General features: G+C 38.8%; 1 long non-coding RNA gene across 1 annotated transcript; it reads right to left on the bottom strand.

Annotated features, from left to right (window-relative positions):
- Positions 1 to 6144: 6144 nt before the first annotated feature.
- On the bottom strand, positions 6145 to 8355 carry LOC134804477 (uncharacterized). Its single transcript, XR_010146129.1, has 3 exons — positions 8215 to 8355; positions 7768 to 7866; positions 6145 to 6315 (listed from the first exon to the last, which is right to left on the bottom strand). It is a non-coding gene; the product is annotated as an uncharacterized LOC134804477 (long non-coding RNA).
- Positions 8356 to 26193: the final 17838 nt, after the last annotated feature.

Here is a 26193-nt window from a genome sequence, read left to right as displayed (position 1 = left end):
GTACTGATTCTGGTCCAGTATGTAATGGAATATCCCACGTACGTAGTACAGTCGCCATCAGATATATCGGGGCGGACGAGGTGGTCAAAAATGTCTGAACACGCACTGTAACACCTTGACAATAAAGGCATGTTCAGATATTTGTTAGCTCGCTGGCCGCTCAGATATATCTGATGACGACTGTACTACATACGTGGGATATTCCATTATATACTGGACAAGAATCAGTACGGTACCTCACCGGCATATCTACGCTACGTACGTAGGATGTTCTATTATACACTGGATCTGAGCCAGTAAGTTACCTGTCAGGCATACGTTTAAGTATACGTAGGCCGCACCATTATATACTTTGCCTGAGCAATTACGGTACCTGTCGATACATACATACATAGGCCGCACCGTTATATACTTTGCCTGAGCAAGTACAGTACCTGTCACAGTGTATGTACATACGTAAAACACAATTATTAAGAGTTTGTGCGAAAAAACATGAGTCGTGGTAGGTAAAGGAACTATTGTATTGTATTGTAGTTCGGGCGATTTTCCGCAACTCGACGTCTTGCGCCTATTTTGCGTGATAGGGGGTGGACTAGTCTTGCCAGCCCAGCTCCTCGAGGAATCCTATCAGACCTTTGATGTTGAGTAGGACCTCGGGGAGGTCACTCGGGGATCCGAGATGTTTTGCCCTGTATGGGGCCAATCCGCTGCATTCCAACACCACGTGAGAGGCTGTTTCTTCTTCCTCCATGCATCCACGGCATAGGGGACTGTCTGTGACACCTGTTATAAAAAGATGTTTGTTAAAAAGTCCATGACCTGTTATGACACTGGTTACCATACTCAGTCGAACCTTTCCTAGTTGAAGGAGCGCCCTTGTGAGCTTACCGTTCATGCTCGGCATGGCTTGCTTGGCCTGTCTGCATCCAGTTTGGTTTAGCCAGTGTTCTGTGTGTAGTTTCCCTGTACGTGCCAGCAGCATTGAGCGTACCTTACTAAACGGTATCGGGAGGATCGGTTCCGGGCCAATCGCCCCCGCACCCGATCCTTGTCTGGCGAGCTCGTCCGCGGCGTCGTTACCTCGGGATCCACTGTGTCCTTTGATCCATTGTAAGGTGATCTTATTGTTCTGACATACCTCCATTAGTCGTTCGTGGCATTCGTGTATGAGTTTGGATGTGACTATATGGCTTTTTAGGGCCATTAAGACTGCTCTACTGTCGGAGAGTATGCGGATGGAGGATCCTACTACCTTCCTTGCAGTGATGGCAGCCGCCGCGTTAATGATGCCCATGCACTCAGCCTGGAATACCGAGTTATGGGCTCCTAGCGGAGTGGTGATTGACATGTTCAGGTCTTCTGAAAAGGTTCCAGAGCCTGATCCGCTGTCTGTTTTGGACCCATCAGTGAAGATTCTCAGCTCCCGGGGATTGAGTCCTTCGTAGTTGTCGTCCTCAAATAATTGTATTTTGTACCTTTTGTCAAAGATGGCTTGTTTGTGAATTCGATCCGTGCCCGCCATGAGCACTGGAAATTCGCTGTATACTTTTTCCAGGCATGCTGTGTGAAGAGCTCCTGTGGTGTTAGACCATATATTGAGGGTTCGTAACCTTACCGCTGAGAGACTGGCCTCTTGTTGTATGTGTAGGTGCAGCGGTGAAAGGTTTAGCATGACCTCCATGGCTGCAGTCGGAGTGGACCTCGTGCAGCCAGTGGTGGCCGAGCATGCGAGCCTCTGGAGTCTTTGTAGCTTGTCTCGTACGTTGCCTAGGTTTGTTCTTGGCCACCAAACCAGAGCACCGTAACAGAGTAGGGGGCGGATTATAGTCTTATAGAGCCAAAGGGTAATTTTCGGGTTGAGTCCCCACCTCCTACCAATCATCCTTCTGCACTGCCAGAAGACTACTCCCGCCTTGTCTATGCGTTTGTTGATGTGATTGTTCCAGTTGAGTTTACTGTCGAGCGTTAGCCCTAAGTACTTAACTTCATCGGTCAGCTGTAGCTCAGTCTGGAAAAGTGTTGGTCTGGTAAAGTTGCCAAGTGCCCTTTTATTGGTGAACATTACCATTTCTGTTTTGGTGGGGTTAACTGATAGGTCAAAATCTCTACACCAGCGTTCTACGATCCGAAGAGCTGCCTGGGTGAGGTCGCATACTGTACTGGCAAATTTACCCGATATTAATATTGCCAGATCATCAGCGTAGCCTATTGTGTAGAAGTGTTCCTCGTTCAGTTTGGTTATGAGGTTGTTGACTACTAGGTTCCACAACAGAGGTGACAGAACTCCCCCTTGAGGGCATCCTCGCACCGCCGCTACGGCCTGCGGTTCACCTACATACCTTATTGTCCTTTGATTTAGCATGTTCATGATCCACTTTACTAGTCCGGGTTCAGCGCCGTGGCTTTCCAAGGCGTTCCCTATACTGGAAAAGTGAGTCTTGTCAAAAGCGCCCTCTATGTCAATGAAAGTGCCGAGGCACATTTCTTTGCCGTGGATGGCCCTCTCAATGCGGCTTACAACCATGTGTAGAGCCGACTCCGTAGATTTACCTGAGCTGTACGCGTGCTGGTTGTTGTGCATCGGTATGTTCTTTAGCGCTCGGTCCCTCAGGTCCCTGTCGCACAGTTTTTCCAAGGTCTTCAGCAGGAATGATGTGAGACTGATGGGCCTAAAGGATTTGGCAGCTGTGTAGTCGTTCTTACCTGGTTTAGGTATGAATACCACATTTACATCTCTCCATCTCCTGGGCACGTACCCCCAGGCTAGGCAGGCTGCCATGATGTCGGTCAGGGTTTCCTGGATGAGTCCTAGACCCCACTGTAGGAGAGCGGGGAAGATCCCATCCGGACCAGCCGCCTTGAAGGGATGGAAGCTGTCTATGGCCCACCTGAGTTTCTCAGCGGTGACGACTCTGTGCGCCATTTGCCAGTTGTTGTCCGTTGTACTGTATTCCTCGTCCTGCTGATCTGCATCGGCGAGACTTACGCATCCTGGAAAGTGAGTTACCAGGAGAAGGCGTTGGGTCTCTGCAGGGCTAGATGTGTATGTGCCATCGGGTTTACGCAGTGAGCCCAATTGTGATGTGGGCTTGTGCGCTAAGGTTTTCCTTACCCGGTTGGCGTGGTCAAGTGTTTCAATGCTGCTGCAGAAGTTCCTCCATGACAGGGATCTCCAGTACCGCAATCTCTTTTTGTACCTGGCCTTGGCTTCGTAGTAGTTATCCCAGTCCACCTCAGCCGTTGTGTTCATGGCCCTGTTGAAGAGTCTTCTGGTTTTCCCCCGGAGTCTCTCCAGTTCTGGGCCCCACCACTGGTGACCCTTTATGGCAGTCTTTGCCGGTGGTTTTAAGGGGCACGCCTTGTGGTAGCTGTCTACGAGGGTATCAGTTAAGATATTTACCTGCTGTTCTATCTGAGCCGGTTCCCGAAGGTCATCCCTCGGTGGAAGCCGGTCAAGGCTTTCCCCTAGGACCTTCCTAAAAGTGGCTCGGTCCGTTTTCCTGGGATTCCTCCGGGCGGTTGGTGTGTCTCTAGATGCTAGTAGATTGAAGCGAATCCATCTATGGTCTGAGCAGGAGGCCTCCTGGGAGACTTGCCATCCCATAATTAGTTCACTGACCTCCTCCGAAGCCAGAGTCAGGTCGATAATCGTCCTGCATCGTTTGTTTACAAATGTTGGTTCAGCGCCTATATTTAGAATGTTTAGATTAGTAGTCACAAGATATTCAACAAGTGTCTTACCTCTGTTGTTGCTGGTCTCCATTCCCCACAGTGGGTGGTGTGCGTTGGAGTCGGCCCCGATGATTATTGCGAGGCCTGATCTCTCGCAGTGGCTGACCAGTCGTTGTAGTTCGGCAGGCGGTGGCTCGTCCTCTCCGGGCATGTACGCCGAGGCGAGGACTAGGTCGCGACAGCCTGTTGGCAGTGGAACTTGTAGTTTAATCGCACACAGGTCTCTGGAACAGAATTCAGTGAGCGGTTGTGCAATAATATTGTTAGTAGTTAGGATACATGCCCTAGGGACGGCATGTACCGTGGAGTAGTAGAGCTTACCTTTCGTGTCGGACAGCCCGCGTATGTATCCATTGCCCGCCCATGGTTCTTGTAGGAGGGCAACGGCTGTTGGCAAACCTACCAGGCAGCGTCTGAGTTGGGCCGTAGCGGCCACGCTGTGCTGGAGGTTTGCTTGGATGACACTAGTTGGTGTCCATGTTGTCGGTGGTGGGGGCGGCATCTTGCATCTCCCCTCCCTCCTTGAACATGTCGGCCAACCCCGACACTATCCAAGCCGACAAGTCCTCACCCTCGGATGATGACCCGGCTGGTCCCTCACCAGTGCCAAGGAGCTCATCCTCCGAGAGTTCGGGTATCGTCGGCTTGGGTAGAGGCAGGGGGGCAACTTTCTCCCCGGAGACAGACTTGCTCTGCTCGGAGGTGCCCGCGGCCTGTTCGTTGGGGACCTGTACTCCCGTTACCCTTAGGGTAAAGGAACTAACTTGAAGGTTGATACTATCGTCATGTCAAAACTCATTTTTTTTCGCTCATCAGACTCTAGCCTCCTGAGTCCCTGAGGCCTTTATAAAGGCTTTAATCCAAATCGAATTTTAGATTAAAATAAAATAGGTACCTACAAGGTTCCAAATTCAAAACTGCAAAAATGACAAGCGGGACTCGGGAGGCTAGAACCCAAATCAGTACGACAACTGACCAGCATAAATATTATCTAGTGTAAGTATTAAGTATAATAGGCAATATTACGCAAAACTGCGTGGGGGGCGCCACTAGAACAAACAGTAAACAAACCTCCTCGATGCATCAATGTCATATTTGTTCGTAACAAATAATCTGTGAAAACTGGTCTAAAAACTGTTTACGGCATAGTATATTATAAGCTACTCTTATATGGTTTACAGTTTGTGCTAGTGCTGCACTCTGGCGGCAGAACATTGCAGTAATACTCCCTATACCATTATAATTATACAAAGCTACTATGTAGACCTATTAGGATACACGATAATAGTACAATAAATATTATACGGTACGGTACCTGGCCAACTTATCAACATACGTAGGATGACATTTTATTTACTGATCCTGAGCCATTATCGCACCTGTCCAGCCATGACATTCTCCTATCAACATCATTGACAACAAATTTTAGGTTTAATATCAATGCAAGTATGGATTTCACGAACGACATTGCTTAGAGAATTACATGGCAGATTACGTAAACGTAGTTTTCCATGATTCTTCAATTTAATAAAGTAAAAAACCGGATTAACTTATAATTACTTGGAGCTTTACAAATATTAAGTACCTATTTAAGCAAACCTATTCAAGTACGATACAATTTTTTTAGGTAAAGGACTGCTAATTGAAGTGAGCTATTAGAAAAAAATATGCATTTGAGTGTTTCCAATGTTTATGTCAATAGAAATATTACAAACAAACTAACATAAACTAATCAGTTTGAAACTGTATTATTTTACAACATTTTATGACAGATTATTGTTGACCATTATTTTAATACCTATTACAAACAAAAGTACTATATTAATACTATGCTTAAGATCAAGGCTTATTCCCACTAGTTACCACCACGTTGTTACCAGTGGTAACTACTGGGATTTTTTTCCCCACCTTTTACCACCAAACTAAGATAGTGGTAACTACTGGGTATTTTTTTAATCTCGAATGTAAACGCTGCATACGTTGTCGTCAACGAAACTGTTTACCGTTTCGAAAAACTTGTAACTGCCATAGACTGTGTCTTTAAAATATACCAATCAACCGGAGCTTGCTATCCCGAAGAATGTAATGATCTGTGGGTTTTTATCCAATTGGGATTCTACAACATAAGAACACCATTTGATAGACGCTCACAGGTAGTGATCACTCTGTTGACTGATCTAGGACTCTAGTGACTAAAACAATAATGACATTCACTTGTTACTTCTGTAATTGTAAATTGTGTTACTATTATTTCTGATTTAAGACATGTTTTAAGGGTGTACATATGTTCCAAAAGAATAATAGACAAATACAAAAAAATACTGAGTGTACGAATAGTAACAAAAAATAGTAAAATAACAAATGGCTGCATAGTCCACTTCTATTTCATGTATTGTTTTCTCTTCTCGATTATGTAGCTAATGACATGTGCTTCTGATGACACTTGTTTGAAAAATCCGTCGCATATTTCCGCGCGAGAAAACTTCAGAGCCACTGCGCCTTTCCGTTTTCGAGCCGGCGATACGTTTCTGACATATGCCAGAAGCATAAGACAAACGTTCCTTACAGTCTCTGTGTCGTCATCTGAAACAATTGGCAATGGTTATTTTAAAAAGTAACAAAAGATCATAAAATCGTATAAAGGCCATAGTCGGCTTTCCATAGTAAATCGGCCCTTGCGTTAAACAGACTGTTTTTTTGAAGTGAAAACTTCTGTAGCGGCGCTGGGCACTTTTTGAGGTGGGGAAAAAATGATAAACTCAAGACAGCGTAAGGCGATCACGTGACCGTAAGGCGATCATGTGACCGTAAGGTTTAGATGGCCACTCATTTAGATGGCATTTAAATCAATAAAGAAAAACTCAATGACATAATTCAATAAAGCGACATCTTGATGATATCGCTAATAAAAGTGAACTCTAGTACTGGTGAATAAAACTCAAAATATCATGACCAAATATATTAAGATGCGAGGTCTGCAAGGTAACTTTACAATTTCTATTCGAATTTTAAACAATTAACGCTATAAATTTGAATTTCAAATTTTAAACAAGCTCACCAACAACCTGCGACCAGCAATTTCGTAACTAAAGTTTTTCAATAGAAAGGAGGATGGATCAATTATACATAGTGCTGCAGACATTTTGGACTAGTCATTGAGTTTTCACTTCTGTCGGCACTCCCGGAGTGCAACCTGTTGTTTTTTTTTATGGCTACCTCTTCTAGTGACGAATATTTATGCTAAGTATCAACATCCTATTTGTGACATTGTGACAGTTTTTCACTTTAAATGTTTTTTTATTGTCATAAAAAATAGAAAACTAAGACAAAATTAAAAGTTCAATTTTTTTTTTGCGATTGTTAAGTAGTGACACCCCTAGATTTTTTTCGGATCGTAGGTTATGACCGACTGGTCTACTATTTGCCAGAACATCAAAATTTTCCGGGTGGTACTTCCTGTCAAAAATCAGCAATATGTGTCGTCAGCAGCAAACCGACTTACTATAATTAAACATCAAAATTCCATTTCATAACAAATAAAATGATAAAAATTCATGTCGCGGGGCGAGGTAATGAGAGTCGGGGCGGGGCGGTGCGTGGCCGTTCTGTATGATAATACTATTACTTATTCTGTGATACCGGATAGTAACTTTGCTTGATTTTGGGGTAAACAAATTGAATCTAAAACAGTCACAGTCATAAATAATAAATACTTAGCTCATTCTCTTTCAGTACTGCCAGGTATACATAGAAACAAGAGAAGCCACGCACAGAACAAGTTGTGTATAGGAATAAACCTGTCTCTAGTCCCCACCATTTAACTTTCTAGTATGTTTAAAATATTCATAGTACGGATTATTGTAATAAGGATAATTGTACGTTGACAGACAGACGGACGGACGGACAATATAGTTATCCTATAAGGGTTTAGTTGTTTCCTTTTGTTTTGGGGTATCCTAAAAACAAGTTGAACATAAAAAGAAATGTTATATTACACTTTTTATTTTAATAGATATAACAAATTGAACAACTTACGTGGCAGATCTGGTACGGGCCTGACTTTGGGCTCGGAGATGTTGCTCAGCGGTTGGTGTTAGAGCCAGTCCTATTTGGGAACAGCTGTGCTTTGCTGACCTGTTCACAAACAGTATAAACAATATAGTAGGGAATATAATAGTAGAGTAGGGGAGGAAAAATGCATCGGCACATATAATACGAGTATAACTGTGCATTATATAAGTACCATTCATTCTAGTACATTCTTAGTTAAGTAAAGAGTAATAAAATCGAGTCATTTTATTTTATATAGTTATTTCTACATAAACACAGTAGTCCATTTAGTTAAATTCAGTGTGTTTAGCTAAGTAATTTTTTTTGTTCATAGAAATATCTAATTCAAATTAAAGTTGTAAAGGCCAGCCACACTTACCCCACACCCACACATAAATATATCCTTATGTATAAGTAGAATATGATAGGTACCTTAGTGTCCCTAATTTCTTGCCCCATATTGAATGTCTTCTGGTAGGCGCCAAACATGTCATAAACGAGCACATCTCCGCTCTCCTGCACACACAGCAGCTGCTCCCCGTCCGACCAGCCCATGTGGACCAGGACTCCGCTGTTCCACTGCAAATATCACAGATGATGGTATGTTTCAAACTACAATGCCTGGGTCAAATCCTTGTAAAGGCATTTTTCATTTGTGTAATATGCTAATTGATTCAGATGTTTAAGCGTGAAGACAGACAGACTGAGAGTAGGTACCTCTTTAGCATTTCTAATATTATTTAGGGATTAAGCATCAGGGATATAAGAATACAGAGGTTAACAGGACACTTGAAAATGTGTGGTTAACAACATTTTTAACTTACTGTTAACAAGATTTTAAAAAGGGAATTAAGATATTAAATAAATTACTTACCAAAATCTTTGATATAACATTCCCTACACAGTTGTAAATTGTTATGACAGGTTTGGCAATGGTTGCAATCCTGCCAAACTGCTTCCGGTCCCGCACCACAGCAATAGGCACTCCGTACAGGGCTCCACTGATGATCATGTTGTCTAGGCCCTCATCCATGGACCAGTTCATGTTGTAAATTTCTAAACGCCTGTAAAATATTACTTAAAGAATTTAAATTGTAACAAAAAATAAAAAAATGGTTTCAGTCATGTAAAATACATTTGTAGTTATTTTTTATATGTTTCACTATTCTTCTCTTTCCGAATAGACTCTAAGCTAAATTTCATTTCTAAAATGGCACCTATGGGATGGTGCTAAGGATATGGCAGCACTCCCTTTCTAATAGTATATTCCCTTTCTAATATATACTTATAGTAAGTGTATGGTGGCAAGAAAGATGCCAGCTCAGTTGAGACTTTTTACAATTTAATCATTTCTGACAATGTTTATGCTAATTGTTAATAGCAAGGTATCAACCAAACAAGGTAGATAACCACCTGTCTGCTTATTATATTTTGGGCACCTGCTACATTAGTATAATTTTATTAATTCAGTGTTTTTAAGTATGAAAAATTATGAAGATATAATCTAGAATGATTCCTATCCATCCGCTTTTACATATAAAACGCTCACGCCCCGCCCGGAAAACGCGCCTGTGTGACGAAGCCTTTAATCAGTCAGTTTTTTAGGGTTCCGTACCCAAAGGGTAAAAAACGGGACTCTGTTACTAAGACTTCGCTGTCCGTCCGTCCGTCCGTCTGTCACCAGGCTGTATCTCATGAACCGCGATAGCTAGACAGTTGAAATTTTCACAAATGATGTATCTCAGTTGCCGCTATAACAACAAATACTAAAAATAAAATAAAATAAATATTGAAGGGATCTTTTTGCTCTATTTTTTTTGATGGTGCGGAACCCTCCGTGCGCGAGTCCGACTCGCATTTGGCCGGTTTTTAATCATTTGCAAATTAGCAAACCACATTTCACGTCAAAATGGCCGCGACACATTCTTCCCCAGACAAGCCTACCATTTAAACTTTTAAATGGATAATAGATTTGACGAAAATCTTTTATGAAAATGAATGATTTTAGTATAGAACAAAATTAAATAATTATTCTGTTAACAACTATTATTTTAATTTAATTACCTATCACCAACCCATAGATATATATGTTCAGGCAATTACATATCATCAACTAGGTACTTACACAAACAAATAACACAGTAATTACCTGTTGCTAACCGCCTCTCGATGGGATGGAAGCCGGCTCCAAAGGTGGTCAGGGGCAGAGCCCCCGCTCTTGTTGATGCTTCAATTTAATGTTCCGAGGTTCCTGGCACTTAATACACAGACACAGAACCGTCACAGATAGTCTTTTCACAATTAAACAATTTTTAATACACCGCCATAGCAAAAACGTGCCGACGCTCGTTTGTTTTCTCTTGCGACTGGTATCAGTGGTTTCCCTTTTCTTCCACGGTGTTGCCAACTCGGAATTTAAAAAAATACCAGACTTATGTCTAGATTCTAGATTATGCCAGAAATATGCTAGATAATTTTGAAATGTGCTAAAAAAATGCTAAAACTTTATATAGGTAATTAAAAAATGTAGTTATCTGCCTCTTTAAGAGTGATAGAGAGGCAGACAACGAAATTTCGATTTTAGTGTTTCTCGGTAGGCCCTTTGACTCGACCTGGGGGTAAGCTACCGCGAACAATTTCTATCGTTCGATCGTCTATTTGCCTCTCTATCGCTCTTGCGTATTATTCTAGCAAAAGAAAGGCAAATACACCGGGCCTGAGCGCTTTCCAATCCCCAATCCCACGAGTCATGGGTGGGATGGGTGGATTTCAGCGCAAAAAAATTCACCATACAAAAAATTAATTTTTTTTAATGTTTAATTTAACACGATTCTAGCTGGGTAAAGTAATGGGGGGCTGTATATTGAGGATATGTATGGTATTTATACAATCATTTGTGGCTTATATTTGAAGTTATCGCTTTCGGAAAATAAAAACGCAAGATGGTGATGACAACCATGGTATGGTAATGACTCTTTTATAGACGGTAATGACACTGCATGTACGGTAATGACGATTTGGGAACTAATTTACATATGTATTAAAAACGTATTAAAAAAACAAAAACTTTTTTAATTGTAAGACTTTAGAACTTTAATAAACATTACAAATAACATGTTTTTGAACATAAGACTAGCTACATAAATTATTTTTAGAAAATTATAAAAAATACATTTTATTCATATAAATAAATATATAACAAGTATTTTTATTGTATAATTTTAAATAATTTATTTTCCGAAATAGGCAATTTATGTATTCATTAATTTTTTTGGGTTTTTTCAATGTTAAATCATATTAACAATATTGTACTCTTATTATCAGTTTAAACCCGCATCTTCTTTTATCTACTGCATAACTTGGTATTTATGTCATATTATAAAATTACTGGCTTACCAATGAGCTTAATTTTTATGATATATTACTTTTTTTTGATAGTTTGATTCATTGCACAAGTTTGTATTTTTGTTGTTTTATTAATTAACTTTAAAAATAGCTATAATGATTTAAATCCATATATATGTTGTTTAATAGCTAAACATTAATATATAATCAGTGTTTTATAAGTTGCAAGACCCCTACTTGTAATGCATGTCATAAGTTACAAAATGTTAGGTATTGGGTCCGGTGACTACCCAATGGTATAATTATTAATTGCTGTTATTATATACATCAATTAATATAATATTACCAAAAAACATAAAGCCATCACGATAGTGAGCCAGTACCGTAGCCTATGGTCGCTTAAAACTTAATATATGTTGCTTGTTTAAATACTTTGTTTTAACACGACTAACATGCAATTATAGACTCTAAGTTGCACGATTTACATTATTAGATTATAAAAAAAAAAATTTGTATGTTCTAAGTTCTAAATGACCTAAATTTTGCCTACTTCAGTCAAAATGTTAATTAAAAACTAAGCATCCTCTAGTGTGAAAGAAATAGTTATATCTTCTTCTACATATATTCTACATTTATAAGGTAGACATTATATAGTGTTAGAAGACATAGAGAACGTTTTTCAAACATACAGCTTAATTTCATAATGAATTATAGCAAAATAACTAGAAAAGTTTCTGAGAACCGTCATCACCATACACATGAAATCATCACCGGTCGTCATTTTTTCCCGGTGATGATGGGTATGGTGTTGACGATTTGAGAGTTTCTTGTTTTTATTTCTAGAATACGAATAATAGTAGTTAATGTCTATGCTACACAATAAACTTCATGTAGTTTGCTATTCATTTCAGTAATTATTTCTAATATATCATTTGTAACTTTTTTAAACCAAAGCATAACGGTGATGATGCTCTGTTGTGACAAACTACGTTTTACAAATTTGTTCGTAATATTTCTCACGATTCAGTGATGTGACTTTATAGTGAAATCATTTTTGGCATTCTATACTAAAGTGAAAAATAGGGCAAGGACCTTTAGCGGTATTTCGTTGTTCATACACGGAGATAAGTTCACATTGACATTACCATGACGGTGTTGACGAATATTCGTGACAAAATTTTAAATATTTTTAAATGTACTTTCTCGGTGAAGGAATTATTGCATATTTTTTCATGTGTTAAACAACAACATGGAAAAGATATAAGTAAAAGAAAAATCGCAATCGTACGATAGGTATGCTATAATTTTCACTGCAAACAAAAAGGTTCAGATTTTTCCGGTCGACGGTGATGATTTTAGACACATAAAACATTTTATATAAAAAAAACTATTAAGTTATTGGAGATGGTAATTGAAGGAACATGAAGATAATAGTTCTTAAAAACATATAAAAAAGTTGCAACTCGCACAACCTACTAGTTTTTTTTATAAAGACCGAACCATAAGTTTTCGCTGGATTTTGAAATCCACCCTGATACGATTTATTCTAATCCGCTAGATTTGACATGAAATGCGTTATGTTGGCAACACTCGCCAAGGACACGCTTTCTAATAACGCATCTTTATTTAAGTACGCCAGCTACGTAAAAATACGTACCTTGACGTACCTACACCAAGACCAACCGCAAAACGCGTTCGACGTATTGCCTCTCTGTCGCACTTGTAAATTCGTACGTAAGTGTGACAGGGAGGCAACACATCGAACGTGGTTCACGGTGCGAAAATAGAAAGATATAGTTCGTACATTTTATATTTCGCGTAACAGATTTTTAATTATCTTTAGATGGTTAAGGTTTGGACAGGACAATTTAGATTCATTGTTTAGTTATTTTAATCATAGAATGACTGAATTGTATAGTCCTGGGAGAATATTAATTTATCGATTGACGAATCCATGATTTTATCGAGAGGTCGCAGTGGGATTAGGCAATATAATTATATGTCACCGTAAAATTGTAAACACTCGTCAGTCGTCAGTTTATAATATCGCTAGTTAAATTATAAACGGACGGTAGGGAGATTACAATCTAACCTAACCTAACCTACGTTAGATTATAAACTAACGGGTTCACAATCCTACGGTGTCATATCCAAGGAAAACGCCACAAATGGGGTTGACCGGTCAAAGTATTTAGCAGATGGCGCCAGCATAGCTTGCCCTGTAGGGAATGCAATAACCGGCCGAACTTCATAACCAGTTTCGGTTACGGTTATGCCCGAAAAATAACCGAATATCGGTTAGAATCGGTTACGGTTATTTTCAACAAAAAATTATAAATTTACAATGAAGTCATTAAAAAATTACGAAAATAAAGGTACAGTATTAGGGAATGTGAGTATAAGTCTTCGTTTTTAATAAAACATACAAAATACTGTAAAAGTAAAATATGACCTTGGACGTGATACAATATTCAATAAAAATATTTCATAAATAAGGTAAAGGGCCCCAAGTTCGTGTTAGTACGTTATTTCGTTAGTTTTGTTTCTGGCGCAAATAATAAGGAATTCAAATATTTTTTATTCAAATTATACATATGAAAAAAAAAAGTATTATTTAATCTCTTCAATAAAATAATAACCAATATTTTAGTGATTAAACTGAGAGTAATACGACGGTCGAAACTGTCAGACGGCCGCGAGCAGCTGTGTTGTATGCGTGCACTTTTTTTAGGCGTAAGGTGCGCGCTCTCACTTGTTAAGCTTATAGGAAGGAAAAGCTAAACCCATTCGAATAAAAGTTTTTGGGAGTGTTTCTGTGGGTTCCTTAGTAATTGATTTAATAAGAAAAAAAACTGAATATATGCATAGAAATACCTTAAAATTGCAATAAATCGACTCACGAAATAGCGGTCATTTTATTTTTCGTGTGTCTCCTATTTCGTGCCACTAACGAATCAAGGTTTTTCTAGATACATTATGAGTGCTTGTTTTTAAATATAACATCGAATAAAATTAAAAAAATAAATTAGAAAACAATTAATGTATTTCATCAAGTTTCGTTTGAGCGAAATTCGGTATACGTTTTTTTCACTAGAATTCTCATAAAACGAGTTTGAATGTGACCCGAGTTAAAAAATTTAAGGTATATTCCACGTATATTCTCATATTAACTACTAGCACAATTTTATTTATAATTCAATTTATTTGATTTATTATTGTCTATGTTTATATTTAACGTATAAGATAGTACATTTTTTTTGAAAATAATTATTATTTGTATCTCCGTTTTAAAACTCTCGGGTCTTTCGAAGCCCGGTCATTTACAAAGGCGTGCGTGGGGATATGGATCCAACACGTAGAGTTCGTTTGGAGAAATTTGATTTCATATAGAACGCCTGCTGGAACCCATTCACGGGTACATCAATAGATACCCGTGAACCGGTTTCAGTTTAATTATTATTATTATATTTTTTTAATTTATATAGTTCGGCTTTTAATCAAGTATTAAAGTACCCATATGGTTTACAAAGTCTTAATTCAACCATTAAAGTCGACGAGTACAAAAAACTTTAAGCTAGCTCTCAATTTAACATTATTTTTAAATATTACTTTTAATTTGACCTTACAAGTACTCGTAAGTAGGTAGGGTAGGTAATTACTCTAAGAAAACTTTATTCCGAAACAGGGGACACGAATTCACGAACTTAGGAGCTGACCTAAATTTGTATCACGAAATGGGAGCCAAATAAGAGGTTCACGAAAAAATTCGAAATAAAGAACTAATTTAACTTACTCAAAAGCTTTCAAGGTATATGCTTAGTAATATTTAAAAAAAATATACAAACTCTCAAGAGCCTTAACCTGCCGAAACAGGGGCCCTTTACCTTAAAGGAAGTAAATTTGGTATATTTTCATTATTAAAGTACACGAATGACAAAAAATATAGTCACAGGCGTCACAACCAAAAAAGGCAGGATTTTGTAGTCATTAGATGATAAAAACATAGAATTTAAGTCATAAATAGTCTTTCCACTTGCAAACACAAATCCCATTCTTATCGAACCTAATATATAAGCTGCCTCCTTTGCCCAATTTTTTCATCGAGATCGCAACGTTCCGGTAGGTAACATTAGTTTTTTTTGCCATTAAAATTTTTGCGAGCCCGACACTTATAAAAATTGTCCATGAAAATATGACGGCCCTTTTCTAAATATGGCTGGAGAAGTTTAGCCACTACCTTGCCTGTATGGCCTTGCCCTCCAATTTCAATATCATTTTTCCCTCTGTACATATGAGATTGGAGGACAAGGCCACCAGGAGTGGCTAACACATACATTTTGATGCCATATTTGTGGCGTTTACCTTTAATATATTGGCGAATGCCACTCCGGCCTCTAGACAAAATTAAAGATTCGTCTATGCAGAGATTCTCCCCTGGGGTATATATTTGGGGGTATAGCTTGCGTGCTAGCATCAGGTGACTGGGTCCTTACGTACTGGCATGGGCTACGTAACATACGTAGCTGCTACATGTATAACAGTAGACCGCACACGTATAATGAATCGGCATATTTACTCATTATGGCACTGTCTACGTATTATACGTAGCTTGCGTGTTAGCGTCAGGTGACTGGTCCTTACGTACTGGCATGGGCTACGTAAGATACGTAGCTGCTACATGTATAACAGTAGACCGAACACGTATAATGAATATGCATATTTACTCATCATGGCACTGCCTACGTATTTTACGTAGCTTGCGTGCTAGCATCAGGTGACTGGGTCCTTACGTACTGGCATGGGCTACGTAAGATACGTAGCTGCTACATGTATAACAGTAGACCGCACACGTATAATGAATCGGCATATTTACTCATCATGGCACTGTCTACGTATTATACGTAGCTTGCGTGTTAGCGTCAGGTGACTGGTCCTTACGTACTGGCATGGGCTACGTAAGATACGTAGCTGTTACATGTATAACAGTAGACCGCACACGTATAATGAATATGCATATTTACTCATCATGGCACTGTCTACGTATTTTACGTAGCTTGCGTGCTTGGTTTTTAGAAGAGTATTCTAGACTGTGGTCTCAAAGTAACACCCGAAACGAAAAAAGACAAAAATATGTGTAACTTTCCCCGTAATTAACTATAGCCAAACATGTTTTGCCAAAGAAAGGCTATGATGTGAATCTATTCAAATGTGTAGTAATTATTGTTTTAGCGTCTTCTTTAATCGTATGTTTTAAAGTTTGAAGTTGTGTAGCACCCGAAACGTCCGCCTGTCTCTCCCCGGCTTTTCTCCGTGGTGGTTAGTGCTAGAAAGCTGAAATTGGGCATGGATACATAAATCAATCATGGCGACAAAGTAGTAACACAAAAATTACAAAAAAAAAATTTTTTTTTAGGGTAGCTCCTGTACAACATATTTTTTATTTATTTTCGCCTTTAATCCTGTGATGTGGGGTGTCGTTGGATAGATTTTTCAAAATGAATAGGTGTCACCATCAACCATTTTTTGATTAAGGGAATATTTTCGGAAATATTCGCATTGAAAGAAAAATAATTATGATATCTACGAGAAACAGTTTTTATTGTTAAGACTAATGTATTTTATAATAATTCAGCATATAATACTTATGTTTTTAATCGAATTTATTAAAAAGACAATATTTTCAATAAAATGAGCCCTGATTTCGTATAAATCTGTCTTAGATTCGTACTCGTAACACCCGAAACGAACCATGAGTAACACCCGAAACAGGTAATTTATTTTATTAAAATTAAATAAAAAGTGATACTAAGTGTTACTTTAGTGTTTCAGTAGACTATAAGGACTATTATTACTTGACATAAATAAAACTGGAGTTTACTTGAGAAAATTCGCTAATTTATGCATTTTGGTACTGATGGTCAGAAGCTATAGGCCAATTCGCGTAACACCCGAAACAGCTACTTTTTAGTGAGTCTCTCGTTATTGCTCTTATACTTTAAATTATGTGTGTTCAGGAAAAGAAAATATTATCAAAGTAGTAGATGAATTAATAGTTTAACCTCCTAGTTCCTGTTACTATATCGAATAAAACCTTATTTTATGAGTTCAAGTGTAACACCCGAAACGGTGGAATGACCCATTTACTGGTATACTCTTGGGTCGTCCCATTAGTTTTTTGTCAAGTTCTTAAATTAGTCCCATTCTGCTTTCGTCACCCATTCTACATTCGTCAAGTTCATCGGTGGTCTTTTTCATATTTGGTTATACTTGGTTGTTTGCCTTTTTCTTATTTCGGCTTATTCCGGTATTCGTCATCATCTTTTTTGGGCATGTTCGATGTTAGTCAATTTCTTTTTTTAGTCTCATTCGTTATTCGTAATATCGTCTTTGGTCTTATTCTAATTTCGTATTTTTATTATTTAGGATCTTTTGAAATTTGGACACATTCTCTATTTGTCACGTTAAATATTCGTCCCGTTCGATATTCGTCCCATTCGATATTCGTCCCATTTACTATTTGTCTTGTTTTTTGTTTTGATTCCATAAACAATAATCCTTATACTTAAATATTAATTAAATGTATCCTAAACAATACACATGTAGGGATTGTAGGGGAGATTAATCCAAAACGGGGACACGGGGCTTACTACGTCGTGCCGTGCCTGGTCTTAGACCAGGGCACAGTAGTATGGCTACTTAGATAGTTTCAGACTGATTAAAGCTTTGGTAACTGCTGTCAACCTTCTTCAGGGCGACTTCTATGATGCTCACGGGAGGGAAGGGATGATGAAATTGATAACCACACTGGGAAAAAGACAATCAACAAATATGGCCAAAGATGACAAAGACTACCAGCGAAAGTGACGAATGAAGAATATGACAGAATATAGAATAAGACAAATTAAGAACTTGTCAATAACCGAATGGGACCAATATCGAACGTGTCGAAGAAAAAGACGAATAATGAATGAGACTGAATACGAGATAGACTAATATCGAACATGCCCAAACAAGATAATGAATAATACCGGAATGGGTCGGAATAAGAAAAAGGCAAACAACAAATATGACCAAAGATGAGAAAGCCCACCGACAAAAGTGACGAATGTAGAATGGGTGACGAAAGCAGAATAGGACTAATTTAAGAACTTGGCAAAAACCTAATGGGACGACCCAAGACGATACCCATTTACTCAACATGGCACTGTCTAAGTATTTTACGTAGCTTGCGTACTAGCATCAGGTGACTGGCTCCTTACGTGCTAGTATGGGCTACGTAAGAGACGTAGCTGCTACATGTATAACAGTAGACTGCACACATATAATGAATATGCATATTTACTAATCATGGCACTGTCTACGTATTATACGTAGCTTGCGTGCTAGCGTCAGGTGACTGGGTCCTTACGTACTGGCATGGGCTACATAAGATACGCAGCTGCTACATGTATAACAGTAGACCGCAGACGTATAATGAATATGCATATTTACTAATCATGGCACTGTCTACGTATTATACGTAGCTTGCGTGCTAGCATCAGGTGACTGGGTCCTTACGTACTGGCATGAGCTACGTAAGATAAGTAGCTGCTACATGTATAACAATAGACTGCACACGTATAATGAATATGCATATTTACTCATCATGGCACTGTCTACGTATTTTACGTAGCTTGCGTGCTAGCATCAGGTGACTGGGTCCTTACGTACTGGCATGGGCTACGTAACATACGTAGCTGCTACATGTATAACAGTAGACCGCACACTTATAATGAATCGGTATATTTACTCATCATGGCACTGTCTACGTATTTTACGTAACTTGCGTGCTGGCGTCAGGTGTCTAGGTCCTTACGTACTGGCATGGGCTACGTAAGATAGGTAGCTACTACATGTATAACAGTAGACCGCACACGTGTAATGAATCGGTATATTCACTCATCATGGCACTGTATACATATTTTACGTAGCTTGCGTGCTAGCATCAGGTGACTGGGTCCTTACGTACTGGCATGGGCTACGTAACATACGTAGCTGCTACATGTATAACAGTAGACCGCACACGTATAATGAATCGGTATATTTACTCATCATGGCACTGTCTACGTATTTTACGTAGCTTGCGTGCTAGCGTCAGGTGACTGGGTCCTTACGTACTGGCATGGGCTACGTAAGATAGGTAGCTGCTACATGTATAACAGTAGACCGCACACGTATAATGAATCGTCATATTCACTCATCATAGCACTGTCTACGTATTTTACGTAGCTTGCGTGCTAGCATCAGGTGACTGGGTCCTTACGTACTGGCATGGGCTACGTAACATACGTAGCTGCTACACGTATAACAGTAGACCGCACACGTATAATGAATATGCATATTTACTCATCATGGCACTGTTTACGTATTTTACGTAGCTTGCGTGCTAGCATCAGGTGACTGGGTCCTTACGTACTAGCATGGGCTACGTAAGATAGGTAGCTGCTACATGTATAACAGTAGATCGCACACGTATAATGAATCGTCATATTCACTCATCATAGCACTGTCTACGTATTTCACGTAGCTTGCGTGCTAGCGTCAGGTGGCTGGGTCCTTACGTACTGGTATGGGCTACGTAAGATACGTAGCTGCTACATGTATGACAGTAGACCGCACACGTATAATGAATCGGCATATTCACTCATCATGGCACTGTCTACGTATTTTACGTAGCTTGCGTGCTAGCATCAGGTGACTGGGTCCTTACGTACTGGCATGGGCTACGTAAGATAGGTAGCTGCTACATGTATAACAGTAGACCGCACACGTATAATGAATCGGCAAATTCACTCATCATAGCACTGTCTACGTATTTCACGTAGCTTGCGTGCTAGCGTCAGGTGGCTGGGTCCTTACGTACTGGTATGGGCTACGTAAGATACGTAGCTGCTACATGTATAACAGTAGATCGCACACGTATAATGAATCGTCATATTCACTCATCATAGCACTGTCTACGTATTTCACGTAGCTTGCGTGCTAGCGTCAGGTGGCTGGGTCCTTACGTACTGGTATGGGCTACGTAAGATACGTAGCTGCTACATGTATGACAGTAGACCGCACACGTATAATGAATCGGCATATTCACTCATCATGGCACTGTCTACGTATTTTACGTAGCTTGCGTGCTAGCATCAGGTGACTGGGTCCTTACGTACTGGCATGGGCTACGTAAGATACGTAGCTGCTACATGTATAACAGTAGACCGCACACGTATAATGAATATGCATATTTACTCATCATGGGACTGTATAGTAGGTCGTATTTGTATTACAACTCTCGTAACTCGCCTACGTATTCGTAAAGATACGGATATCGTGTAAGTAAAGCCTTTAAAAAAGTAGGAGGTGTACGTTTAAACAACTCTATATGATAACCAATACATGTATGAATAAAGATGTTTTCTACTTATGTTCATGTTCTGTTGAAAACTACTTAATGTAAAGGTATAAGCTACTTATAAGTAGGAGGTTGAACTGGATAATGTACCCGAATATGTATGGGTAATGGTGGCAGCTACTTACATTCAAGTTCCTTAAACAACTACGTATTGTACGGGTATAACATACTTATTACGTAGGAGCTGACATTATACGTACAAAATTCCAATGCCCGTACGCAACATTGTGTATCTCCTAAACGCGTAAGTAGCTTGCACCATTAAGCAGTATGCGGCAGCTGTATTAAGTATGCTGCACCCGTAGTAAGTAGCAAATTGCAAGCTACTTACAATTTTTAGCTTCATAAGTAGCAAATTTTTCTCAGTGCACTAACACATTTTCGTTGAAGTATGTTATTGTATTCTGAGAGATGAGAAGTCGGATTTGTCGCTCGACCGATCCGTAATTTGTACTGAGCGAGCAAAATCGATAAATCCAACAATTACATGAGACTAAAATATAATAATTGTGTTTGAATGTAATTAAACGTATGATATGTAAAAAAAAATATTACATGTGAAATGTAACACTTTCTTTTTGTAAATTTGATGTCCCCGATCTCTTTTTAAAACAAAAAACCGAGCAAACAGGAATTTTTGTGCAGCAGTGTTCACGCGCGCGTCTGGACTCGGTCTAGTGAAAAATCCAAGTGCAACTAGTTTTATTACCCGCGCTAGATTAGATTGACGCGCTAATCTTGTACCTCGGCAGAGGGGAAATAGTGCGAATGCCGCCTCCCTTCCGTGTTGCTCGAAGGGCCCACGGGTCTCGGAGTAATCGGTGAACATACATAAAAAAAAAAACATAGCCACAACCGAATACAGAACTCCTCCTTCTATGAAATCGAAGTCGGTTAAAAACTACTTATACTTGAGTAAAAATTGCAAGATTGCCACCAATAGAAAGTAATAAAACGCATTTGCAACAAACGTATAAATTCCACCGCGAACCACTAAGTATACATTAAAATAATAATAATAATTCAGCCTATATACGTCCCACTGCTGGGCACAGGCCTCCTCTCATGCGCGAGAGGGCTTGGGCTATAGTCCCCACGCTAGCCCAATGCGGATTGGGGACTTCACATACACCTCTGAATTTCTTCGCAGATGTATGCAGGTTTCCTCACGATGTTTTCCTTCACCGAAAAGCTAGTGGTAAATATCAAATGATATTTCGTACATAAGTTCCGAAAAACTCATTGGTACGAGCCAGGATTTGAACCCGCGACCTCCGGATTGAAAGTCGGGCGTCATATCCACTCGGCCACCACAGCGTTTTTCATACATCAAGTATACATTAATTAATCTAAGTATACATACGTGCTAAAAATATTACTTAAAATAGTTAGAACAGTTAATAAACATACCATGCACATTTTCCGCCTAAACTTTTTTTCTTGGTTTTATGACCTCTGAAATGCACGGATGTGAAGCTGCAACTAATATGTTTTATTTTTAATTTCCTACTTGCTAGATATCTTTTTTATGTAGATAGATCTATTGTTTAGACATTGAGGATTGTAATAAGTCTAAAATTGTGTGGTAAGGTAGGATTATATTCAAATTATACGCAATTCTTTGTAGCAACTCCGCCAAGTGGACGGAAACAGGCACTGAACGGTGTACTGACGCAATTACCTTATCTAGGTTCTTTCTTACGGCGGCATAACCACACATACACTCCACAGTTTTAGTATGTACCTACCTAAATTCATTTGGTACCTACTTTCTTAAGGGTTCTGGATTTTATGCTTTTCGTTTTTATATGTTGTTCAATAATACGTGCCATTAAGTGATGCGAACATGCTACGAGTATTCGCCATTTAGTCAGTCTAAAGTTACGCACGTAGGTAATTAAATAGGGAATATTACGCCAAACTCTGCCTAGGGGGCCTTACCGCTAAACACGAAAATCGAACTTTCGTTTTCTGCCTCTCCATCACGCTTGCATATTTGAGCGATAGATAGGCAGATAGGTAGAGTCTGTTCGGAAAGAGTCGTGGAATGTATTCTGCCCCATACATTCCTCGACTCTTCTAGCCACACAGTACTATAACGATATTTCGATTTTCACGTTTTGTGGTAGGCAAACAAACCGTCTTGGTAGGTATGTCATATTTATTCGTAACAAATTATCTGTGAGAATTTGTCAAAAAATTGTTTAATGTTACTCTATGGTTTACAATTTGTGTTATTGCTGCACTCTGGCGGCAGAACATTGCAGTAATACTCCCTATTATTAGTGAAAAAAAGGTAAAATAGTATTCAATTGATACTGCAAAAAGTGCACCAAATTAACAGATACTATTACAAGTCTACACATAGGCAATGTTTTTACTAACATTATAATTATAATAAATACGAGTATTATTGATAGTACTTAACTTACCATATTCGTTTTTTAAAAGTGCGTGACCGCGTGAAAATTGTTTTTGTATACCCTTTTTGCCATTTCACCTATTAGGCTTAGCACGCACTGCGATAATTTTTTGGCAGTTTCAGAACTCTTTGATTTGTTAGAGGAAACACCCAGTACCTAAAGTCTATTTTTTTATTCGGTAGACTAAAATGACATTTCATACTATGAAATGTCATTTTATGTTCTTACTAGGAAATGTCATTTTAGTCTACCGAATAAAAACATAGACTTTATGTTGGCGACGTTTTCTATGTTTTCTATTTTTAATCACTACCCATATAACCATTCCAGTCGCAGAATCACAAAGTGGTAACTAAATGTCAGATGTGTCGTAACAGAGTCCACACAATGTGTCTAGAATTGTTTCGAAACAAAGTGTCGTCGCCGTGTCTACACTTTTCCGTAACAAGGTGTCGACACATTTGTGTGCACTTTGCGTGCGGTTTGCGACTAAATCTGACAGCAAATTTGTGACAGCAAATGTCAATATAAAATACCTCTTGAAAACCAAGGTTTGTCAAACTACTATTAGTGTCTCGTGTGCTCGTAATTCTAGTAAGTCATCATGGGCAATGCAAATGATAATAATCGACCGAAACCATATAAACACCCAACACCCGTCAACCTTTTACAGAAAAGTTTTTAAAGAAATTCAATAAGCTACTTAGGTCAGGCAACGAATGCTCCAAAAGTTGTAGAGGGAAATGCTCGGAACACAATTTTTGACTCCGTAACTCGGTTTGACAAGTTAGGAGGTGAACATATCAAAAGTCCCCGGCCGTAGCCCTTGAGCGGGGGGGAGAGAGGGGGCTTTGAAGGTCCCATTTTCCCGTTTTTCGATTATATCTCGGAAACTATGCATCTCAGCGACATGGCCACTTATACAAAATGAAAGTTAATTTAATTTGTTACAAGTTTATTCAGTCAATTTTTTCGATATGTTGAATAGTTTTTGAGATATCCGCTCTTGAAAGTTTATTTAGGGCTCTAAATTTTATCTTGATATATCTATATCAGTGAAGGTGCTAGGCCGTGTTTGGTATCGTTTTCGTATAAATCTGGGGTGCTGAATCCATTTATGATATCACATTGACACCATTCCACAAAATAAAATAAATCTTTTTAGGGTTCCGTACCTCAAAAGGAAAAAACGGAACCCTTATAGGATCACTCGTGCGTCTGTATGTATGTCCGTCTGAATACACAAAATAGTTCTTTACCTATAGATGACAGGAAAACCTATTAGAAATGTGCAGTCAAGCGCGAGTCGGACTTAATGTACGGAACCCTTAATACGCGAGTCCGACTCGCACTTGGCCGGTTTTTTTGAAACTCTTCTTGACGCTTAACCGCTGAACCGATTTCGTTGAAATTTGGTATAGGAATAGTTTGCGTCCCGGAACAGGACATAGGATAGATCTTATAACCAAAATCATCTTTTGAAGGTATGAAAAGTGGCGTGGAAATTTGTACGGGAAATCAATAACCGCTGAACCGATTTATATGAAATTTGGGATGGTCTACATCTTTGATTTAGTTAAAAATGATGAAAAAACATGACTTCAAACCTAAACTTAAACAGTATTAACTTCAAGAAGTCAATTCTGAATTCCCCCCCTACACCTCATTTCACACCTTTAAAGGATGATTTTTGAGATAACTTATTATATCCTGTCTCGGGACTCAAAATATATGTGTACCAAATTTAAATTAAAACTGTTCAGCAGTTTAAGCGTGAAGAGGAGTTTAAAAGAAAGTATTTTAATAAGTTTATATGTTTTTACTTCGGAATGGTGTCAATGTGATACCTTAACTAAATTTGGTACTGCGAATTTATACGAAAACGATACCAAAACATGGCCTCGTAGCTTTACTGTTGTAGAAGTCAAAATAAAATTGAGAGCCCTAAATTCTTATTACTTGGCCAAACTTGTGTAGAAGGAAAAGGTAAAATAAAAGTCTTCGGCAGGAATATAAGACACAAATATATTTTTTTTTTTTGCGTTACTATTTCATTCATCAAATATAAACATACCTTGATTATACTATTCTAGTGAGATCCTCATAGATAAACAAAAACATTTACTTAAAAAATTACAAGGTCGAAATGTCACGGAACTTGTGAGAGTAATATGTGAAAAATATAAACTTTTATGACAAAAAAAATCTGGACGCAATTTAAGAATCACCCAATTGCGTCGAGGAATCATCTGTATTTTTGCTTGTTTCATTACCTCCTCGCTTCTTTTTTGTCCTTTGTATTCTGTAGCAATTTGTTAGATCTGAAAATAAAGATAACTTGCGTCGTCACGGATGTCGATTTATAGGTTTTAGGGAGTGCAGAATTCGAAAACGATGATCATTTTATAATCCATGATGGCGGCTACGTATTTTGTCATAAAAGTGGAATCCAAAATAGTCATCATTTTCGAAATCTGCGCCCCCTAAAACCTATAAAACGACATCCATGACGACTTTTATGACATAGTGCATGGCCGCCATCTTGGAATCCAAAATAGTCATCATTTTCGAAATCTGCGCCCCCTAAAACCTATAAAACGATATCCATGACGACTTTTATGACATAGTGCATTGCCGCCATTTTTAAATTGAAAATGTTATCATTTTCGAAATCTGCGCCCCCCAAAACCTATAAAACGACACCCATGACGACTTTTATGACATAGTGCATGGCCGCCATTTTGGATTCCAAAATGGTCATCATTTTCGAAAGCGGGGCCCCCTAAAACCTATAAAACGACATACATGACGACTTTTATGACATAGTGCATGGCCGCCATCTTGGAATCCAAAATGGTCATCATTTTCGAAATCTGCGCCCCCTAAAACCTATAAAACGACACCCATGACGACTTTTATGACATAGTGCATGGCCGCCATTTTGGAATCCAAAATGGTTATCATTTTCTAAATCTGCGCCCCCCAAAACCTATAAAACGACACCCATGACGACTTTTATGACATAGTGCATGGCCGCCATTTTGGATTTCAAAATGGTCATCATTTTCTAAATCGGGGCCCCCTAAAACCTATAAAACGACATCCATGACGACTTTTATGACATAGTGCATGGCCGCCATCTTGGAATCCAAAATGGTTATCATTTTCGAAATCTGCGCCCCCTAAAACCTATAAAACGAC

This window comes from Cydia splendana, chromosome Z (assembly GCF_910591565.1).
Source record: "Cydia splendana chromosome Z, ilCydSple1.2, whole genome shotgun sequence".
NCBI classification, from domain to species: Eukaryota; Metazoa; Arthropoda; class Insecta; order Lepidoptera; family Tortricidae; genus Cydia; species Cydia splendana.
This window is presented reverse-complemented; position numbering and strand designations above follow the sequence as displayed.